Source organism: Dipteris shenzhenensis, chromosome 2, assembly GCF_047967505.1.
Source record: "Dipteris shenzhenensis isolate YYH24624 ecotype China chromosome 2, Dip_SZ_1.0, whole genome shotgun sequence".
NCBI lineage: Eukaryota > Viridiplantae > Streptophyta > Polypodiopsida > Gleicheniales > Dipteridaceae > Dipteris > Dipteris shenzhenensis.
Window position 1 is genome coordinate 56,165,889 of NC_141597.1, and position 9,318 is coordinate 56,175,206.

Below are 9,318 nucleotides of genomic sequence, written 5' to 3' on the forward strand. Positions count from 1 at the left end.
AAAGTTCTAAATTGGCAAACATATCACCAATCCATTTCAAAAAGATGGAGAAACACAACCAAAGACGTAAGACCAAGATACTAACAATGTATCATACAATGATGACAAAACAAGACTAAGTACTGCTACTTAGAAATCCCACTCATCATTGATCCTTGGTTTTGACATGTAGAGATTTGCAAATTCTTTAGCTGCCATGTGAGTAGATTCTTTGGACTTTCTATGTAGTGTCGTCTTGCTTTGTGAAGAAATATTCTTTCTTATGTCTTGGTTTCCCTTAGAACTCATACTATAGTTAAACAAATTATCTTTCTTCAGCATCTTATTCTTTCTAGGTGTCACCTTTAAAACATAATCATGCTATATTCCTTAATACATTTGTGTGGTATTCTAGTGATGCTCATCATGGAGGAGAGCTACTATGATCTTTAAAAAAATGATATCACCATTTACTTGAGGATTTTCTGGATGCCATCATATGTGAGTGTCAAACTCGATAAGAGAACTATTTTTGTATTATCGTCTTCAACTCAAACACCTGAGGTCAACAAGTTGCTTGAAAATAGCCCTCGTACTACTCACGTGTTCTTTGCGACATGTTTTAGACATTTTGAGATTGAGGACTCCTTTTTTAACATTACCTTCAAATTCTTCATGCAATCATCTGAATAGATTCTCTACCAAAATTCAATTCTCACATGGGTGGAATCATCAAGATTACAATTTTAATGCTTTTTAGCATTCTTGTTAGTACTTGTGAGAGTAGTCTTTGATAGAGTACATGCATGGATTAATAGACGATTGAGACAATTTCACGTTTGTCAAAAAAGAGTAGGATAGTTTTTTCAACTTGGACCAACAATCATCACTCGATGACCATGACAAAAATGGAAAATCATGCCACAAAGCTAAAGATGTGGGGAGCCATTGGAGACAGACCACCTTTGTCACATGCACAAACTTGAAAAAGGAAGATGAGAAATAGCTTGTGTTTTTCACCTGCACATACTCGAAAGAGTAACATGTCACAGAGGAGGAGGAGCTCACCTAAAACCACAAAGAGGATGAGCAGATCACTATAAGCTCGAAAGGACTGGAAGAGGTCACATGCTGGAAAGCCAAAGTTTATAACATCATCTACTGATATAGGCACACACACACACTCTCTCTCTCTCTCTCTCTCTCTCTCTCTTTCTGTCTCTTTTAAAACCCATTAAAAAGTAAAACTATGCATTGGCTTCGATAGGGAAAAAATGCATGGCATCTGATAGGCATTCTGATAACTGTATTTATCATAATGTGAATTTCATGACATATAACCCCTACAAATGGATCCCAAACAGAGTTGAAAAAGTACATTATGAATGGAATGGTTTTTGTTAGCGAAAAGTGAGCCAATAAAGAGTAAACTGGTTTGGAGCATGCTAACATGCTACAAGTTTAGTGCCCATTGATAGCACTACAATTAACTTTGTTCCAAGTTTCTAGCATATCCACGGCCATCAATTAATGTCAATGAAGTGCTTTTGAACTAATCATATTGAAAATGAATAAATTCCCATTTTTGGATTCACCAATGAAGTTCCCTAATAGTATTTTTCAAGTGCTTTTAGAAGTCCTAGTTAGTGTTAACTACTAGCACTCAAAGTGCAATAGTTTAATATGCTTCTGCCCAACTATGTGTTGGTTTAGAGAGGGAACTTACAGAGGGCATCACCTTCATTGTAATAATGAGTTTGTGAATTTTTGAAATTGGTTATAGTTGCACCTGACTTGCACATGCTTGTAGGCCATTAGAAGGAACCACTAATCAAAAACCCAAAGCAGAGAAATTTGTGCATTGCAAGATTAGATTTCCATGCATAATATGGGCTCAATTTGAAGGGGTTAGATCCAAGTCATCTAAAGGATCATGACCTATCAGAAAGGAAGTGGTTGAGTGTCTCCACAACACCCATGAGACACTGTCCACTAAAGAGTGAAAATGCAACTCCATCAGAGATGGGGCCTACCAAGACACGATGTTGTTTCATTAGTACATGGTCTATCAAAGGTCAACCAAAACAAAGAGATAACTATGGCATTTTCTTGGTCATACGTGTTGCAAAAGTGTCCTACTAGCAAAAAGGGAGAGGTAGATACATGCATTGCATGGGCTGTGTTTACCAAGCAGCATGTCTTGGACCTACAAGAGAAAGGTTGATTGGAGTGCCAAAAGATAAAGTGGAAGGCTAGCATCGAAGCAATCACATTGACAATCAATGGAAATAGGCAAGAATGCTTGGCAAAAGATGAAACATCAAGCGAATTTGGGCCAGTCCACTGTGCCTAGAATGCCCTCTATGGATTGCAAGGTTAACACAAAAAATGTGAAGAAGGCCCTAAATCTTACTTTGTGATGAAATATTAGACCTACGAAATGTTTGTGCACGGTTGGAGGAGGCCAAGGTGAAAAAGATGAGCTTTAAAACAATGGTGTTTTATCAAAGGTATATCTATATATTAATATAAAATTCTAGCAAAATTTTATCAAGCTAGTTTTTTTAGTTTCACAATATTGATAGAATATAGTACAGTTTTGTATATTTTCTTTTGAATTTTGAAGTAAAAGATGTAAATCCTGGCAAAACTTTAAAAAATTTCACATAAAAGTTTCAAATCTTGGTGAATGTTTCAAACATTTACTTTTATTAGGGCATGAAACGTTCGACACCAATATTAAAGTTTTGCTTCTTAACGAAACTAACATGAAAAAATCATCCATGCTCTAAAATGATGTCTGTGCTGTGATAACTCTTTGCGCAACACTATTGTCTACACAACAACGGTTGATGGCCTTGCCTTTAGAAACAAGTGACGTAGACAGTGAGTGTACTATATGTTAACATGTTCCTAATGAGTATTCTTTGCTAAATTTTTTTCCTTTCAACACTCTTAGTGGTGCTAACTATTAGTCTAAATAGGGCTTATTAGCACTAATGACTTCACCTCAAGAAGATACTTAAGGAGCATATCAGGTTGGTATACTCCTTCACTGCTCACTTATGTGCGTGCACTTAGCACCTCCTGTCTTTCATCCCATGTCAACTTCTAGACATTGCCCCCTCCCTTAGCCCACACAACCTCCACTACATGTCCTCCTCTTCCCAGCTATAGTTGTTTCCATGGTTCACACAACTATGTAGATTGTAGAGAGAAAATTTTGAGTTGTGGTTTATTGATCATGTTTAGATACATCAATAGGACATCAATCTAGTAGTTCATTTCAATTTTGATCCTTCAATATTTTCAAGGTCAATATTTTTTTAATTATTTAGTTCCATGTATGATGTATGTACATCAATAATCAACTATGGTAGAATCTACTCAAAATTTTTTGGTAATTGATCATTGCATTCAATGGACCATATTCACTAGTATATTGTCCCTTTCCCTCTCCCTCTCCCTCTCCCTATATGCCTATCTCTCCCTCCCTTCATATCTTTCTACCAACAAGAATAATAAATTACAAAGGTCTCATATCTAATGTACCTTAAATTGGCCTCTCATATGGCATACATATTAGTGCTCATGCCATGTGCATGTACCTAATGTATCATACCACCTTGGTGCATACTTTTTGAAAAATACCCCTCTCTTAGTTCAACTACAAGTGCAATTGTTTTAATAGTTCTTTTGAGTAGGTCTTTAGACATTTTCCAAATACAATTTTAAGGTCCCAAAATAAATGCCCCTTAGACATTCTTATTTATGTGACAAGTGTTTTGATCATGTGGGCCTTTACTGACACATGAAGATACTTAAGGAGCATATCCAGTTGGTATACCAGGTTAACTAATAGTATGTATAGTGCTAATTAGCACTAATAACTTTACCATTTATTACTTTGTAGATTCCATTGAAAAGTGCTAATTAGCATTCTCTTGTGCATGATTCACAGTGCCAAGCTTAAACCCCACCTTGATGCACAAGTGATGTTGACAAAGCGAGGAGAGTAGAGCTTGAAGCTACTATTGCTAGTCCAAAGTCAATACTAAAGCTCCTGAGTTTCTTAGAGGCAAATGTGACTCCTAATGATCACACAATAGATAGCCTCACAATAGATAGCCTATAGGTTAATGAATTCTAGTGTGGATTTATATAAGTCCTTGTGGTGGAAAACTTGTCTACAACATTTAGTGGGTCCTTACAAAATTTCATCAATAACTTGTTGCAAGTTGTGTTGTCTTCACAAAACAAGAAAAATTGGAATATAGTACAGCAACTCGAAGCTCAACATAAGTGAGAAGTTGAAGTTTTTTGTCGCCTTGAAAAAGGATAGAGGGATTTTATTGTGCTAAATACACCACATCCATCTACTGACAATCCCTTTCCACTAGTCATTGAGCGTTGATGTGTTGGGTGTGGCATGTCTATCCAAGATGAATGTGTCATTGGGCTGATAATGTTGCCTTGCATGCACATGCTACCACATCATGTGCTTTGCTATGGCATGCCATCTGGCTGATCAATGTGGTGTGCTTAGTTGGAGTACACCTTTTACATTCATAGGAAGTCAATTGTTGTTGCTAGATGAAGATGAAACTTCAAAGAGAGACAAGTTCAATACTGAAAGAGGAGGGCCTCTATCTGGCATATTAGTAGGTAGAGAAGATGTCACAAGTCTGGTATTGTTTTTTGAGCTTGTGATTTTGAATGCAAGTCAGAAACCACATATTAAGCATGTTCGGGTCATGAAATGACCCATTCCAAGGGTTCTACAAACCAACCGAATAACAAAAGTAAATTCTTTGCTTTAGCTCATCAGAGATTAGCCCAGGTTTTTCCCTTTCATAACCGGTCACTTGTTGAGAATCCCCTTGGAACCCCACCCGGTTATAGATGCCGAAACAAGTGTTGTGAATACCAAATGAAAACCTCAAAGAGAGGCAAGATTCCTAGTGAATGAATGTAGTGTTCTTGAATTGTGCTTAGTATAACAATTTTTACAAGAAGAAATTACCAATTAAAAGCCTGATCTTAATTCTACTAAATATTACTTTAAGCACTAATATGTGTGCTTAAATAGGACTTGAACCACTATGGTGAGAACTTTCATTCTTACTGGGAATTCTAAGTAGCACTTGTGACTTTGAAAGGGTGATAGTTAGCACTAGCAAGAGTTAAAAGTGTGTTAGCGATGCTAAATAATAGTTAAAATACTATTTTAATACTAACTACTAGTTAAAATTCTATTTTTAAAGCTAAATAGCACTTGATGCTCCACTGTGGATGGTAAATGGCACTTGAAATAACACAGTATTAGATAAAGTGGGACAAAAGTTGCATTTTGGGAATTTTGAAATTGGGTGGATTTCATTAAAATTGGGAAAGGCTTCATTAAATTTGGGAAAATTTCCATTGATTGTGGGAATTTTACCAATATTGAATAAGCTAATATTTGGAATTCCAATGATTATGAAAAACTTCGTTGGTTGTGAAACAGTTCATTGCGTATAAAAACTGGAATAAAGCATTTGTGGCAGAGTTTGAAAATCATGTATTTGGTGGTGTTAATAAACACTGTCTAGGGACAACATGTATATTTTACTTGAGGTGTTAATAAACACAGTTGGTGGTGTTAACAAACACCATGCATAGTGAGTTCCACTAGAAACAAAGTAGTTGTTGGTGAAGGTCAGCTTCTGAAAATTATCATATTAATAATATGCAAATACCAATTGACAAGATAACAACAATTGAGAAACATCACATGAGAACACACCTTACAATGGAAGTTTGGGAGATTAAGAGAGAGAAAATCGACACCATTTTCTATGCTCTGATACCAAGCGAGCTCTCCTGTGCTTTGATACATACGCTCTGTGGAATCTTGATCTTCTTGGGTCTATTTATGGATTTTGATGTCCATGACCAGACAATTGCATCAATACACTCCCATACCTGTGGATCCAACCTATTCTCTGCCCAATACTTGTTCCAGCAATCAACATAGGCATCTGTATCACTGAGCCCCTTTCTCTCAACTGATGGTGCCCAATACTGAATTAATAATTTCTTGAAATTAGGAGAAGTAGCATCCATCTCGGCACTTGATATGGCAACCCCAAGCCATATGGGGTATATAGGATCTGATGGCCTCACCAAGACAAAGTCACCTTGCTTAACATCCACCATTGGTCTTATTAGTTAATTAATAGTACTAGTTAAGAGATAGTTGACCATGCTATTTAGTAGTGCTACATGATAGTGCTAGTTGACACTGCTAGTGCTAGTTGACACTGCTAGTAGTAGCCAGATCTACCTGGCAATATTTGTTAATGTATAGTTAATAGTTCAACTCGGTAGTGCTAGTTGACTAACAATGCTAGTAAACATTACTAGTAAACTACGCTAATTGATAGTTTTATTAGATTCATTCCTATTGTGAATTCTAATAAGCATTAGAAACTTCAATGCTAGTGAAAACAAAACTCTTGTAGCTCCTTTGTGCTGTTAACACTGTTACATGGCGGTGTTAGTTACTGTGCTACTTGACTGGCAGTGCTAGTAGATTGTACTAGATTAATACTAGTAGTAGCCAGATCTTGCGAATATAGTAGTTAATAGAACTAATTAATAGAGCTACTTGGTAGTGCTAGCATGTGCAAGTTGACAGTGATATTAAATGGTGCTAACACTATCATTCCTATTGTGAGTGCTAAGACTAGAAACTCCAATGGTAGTGATAAATAGCATGATCTAGTAGTGCTTCTTATTTTTATGTAGTGCACTTAATAATATAGAAATCAGAACCTTTAGCATTACTAGCCTCTATACTCATTGCAAAATTGTCTCCATCATGCAAAACATCACTTATCATATCATGACCTTCGTATGTCACTTCATCATAGGCATTTTCATCCTCAATCTCATCATCACAGGGCACCACAATGTGATATTTCTAGGCTTGCACATGTGCTTTGTTAACACATCTATTCCGAATCCTTTCCATGCATGCATCACAAAAGTATAACAATGGTCTTGTTGCAAGTCCTATGGAATCCGTGGTTTGTGACTACAAACACAATGTAGTGAATGTGATTCTGGCATAGAACACCAATTCCACTGACTAGTCCTATTCACACTCCAACCTTGAACTTCCAGAACACACGTGCTACTTTCCTTTTATTTGGTAGTGACAAGCTTCATTTCCATGAGAGAAGTTACATTCAGGATAGACACCACACCTGTTGCGCACTTCAAAGTGGCACCATCTACCTTCAGTTTCTCCTGAGCCAATGCTGCTTATCATCATGGTTGAGGTAATGAAGGCTTTCGCCTTCATTGGGGGTTGCAGGGTTTAGGAGGAGTTTAAGGGTTAGAAGGAGGTTCCAAGGTTTAGAAGGAGGTTTCAGGGTTTAGAAGGAGGTTCCAGAGTTAAGAGAGAGGTTCCAGACTTTAGAAGAGGTTCCAGGGTTAGAGGGAGGATCCAAGGTTCAAGGTAGAGTACATGGTGGAGAACTCATCTCCCTCGTAGATCATGGAGGTTAAGGGTTGAGGAGATAAGGGTTTAGGAGGAGCATAGGAGTGGGAGAGGAAGAAGGTGTAAGAGCATGGGGGAAGGTAGAGAGAGGAGGCAAGAGGAGGAGGAGAAGGGAGGAGGAGGGAGGACAAGGAGGAGAAGGGAGGAGGAGGAGGAGGAGGGAGGATAACAAGGGAGGAGGAGGAGGAGGAGGGAGGAGGAGAGGGAGAGGATGGGTTGCAAGGTTGGAGGAGAGGGGAGGAGGAGTTGTAAGGTTAGGAAATGATTTTGGACATGGAGTGCAAGGAAGCATGGACACTTGAAACAATTGCCTGGAATACCAAAGTAGAACTCAACACAATGCCCCTAGGACTTGCATGTAGAACATGCATGTAGGAGTTGCATGTAGAACATGCATGTAGGAGTTGCATGTAGAACTTGCATGTAGGAGTTGCATGTAGAACTTGCATGTAGAACATGCAAGTTGGATTTCTAAGAGGGATTATTTCTAGCCTTATGCAAGTACAAGCAGAGCTTTGCCATTGCTACTCTACACACACATTCTATACTACCTAAGTCCATGTTGGCACAGAGACAACATACTCCCAAATCCATTTGATTACCCGTCCTTGGGTTATGGCTTATGTTGATTTCAAAGTTGGGATTCCATGTGCGTAACCCAATGGCTGTTGAGCTTGTGGCATGAGTCATTCCTATTGTAATGCTTTTGCACCATACAATTTATGGTCTGTAGTCAAGAAGCTTATCTCCTCTTGAGGAGGGGTAGATGGTTGTGAATTTTAGAGGGGATCTTGTTGCTGAGGCTGTGGACTCTGCCATCGAATCTTCTTGGGAAGAGGTTTGGCGGGGGTCTCATTGTTGAAGCTAGCATTTCTTTCTATCTTGCATACATGTTCGATGCGATTGCACCCGTATCATTGAGCTTGGTAGATAAGTTTGTATGCAAGTCTGATATTTTTACATTTAGGAGACAGCTGTGATGTTTGGCAGGATCTTGTTTGTTGAGGCTACAGACTCTTTTGCCAATTCATCTTGAGTTTTGGCATAGCTTCTTGTCCTGCTTGTGAATTCAGTGCATGCTTTGAGAGTATGGAATGAAAGTGTGTGATACTATTATTGATGCAATCTATTATGTGCCTATGCAAAATCGGTGATGTGTCGATTAGGTAGAGACTAACTATATGCTTATTTGTGGGATTTAATAGGGAAACTAAGACTCAATCATCCGTAATGCGAAATTGATTAGGTCTTCCTAAATGTGCAAAAGCGTGCATATGCCAGTGAGTGTGCGTGTAATAATCTAGTGCAAACTATGTGTGCAAAAATGTGCATATGCTAGTGAGTGCACATGTAATAATCTAGTGCAAACTATTGAAGACTTGGGGTTCCCAAAACTTCGTTATTGTCAGGGATGTCTTGCATGTTGATGTTGTATCATTTCAATCGACTCCCGTTTATGGTTGTGTTGAATTGGACTCCGTCCAATGTTTCTAGTAGCACAGCTTGAACTTCAAATTCTTTTAGTGGTCTTGGCATTGCTATGGGGACACTACCACTTGTGTTATTGTTGAAGTACTCATGCACTTCTTGAAGATCAGCCTTTGATTTTTTTTTTAAAGTCTCTTGATTGAGCTTCATCCGCACAGGTGGCTTATATCTCCAAAACTTCTTACGTTGGGAACTGTGGGGTAACTTTTCCATTGGTGAGGTGTTCCCAAGTAAGGGTTCATTTGCTGTGCATACTCCTTCTAGTCCTTCAGGGGACCATTCAAGAGGCAGTGGTTTTGATTTTG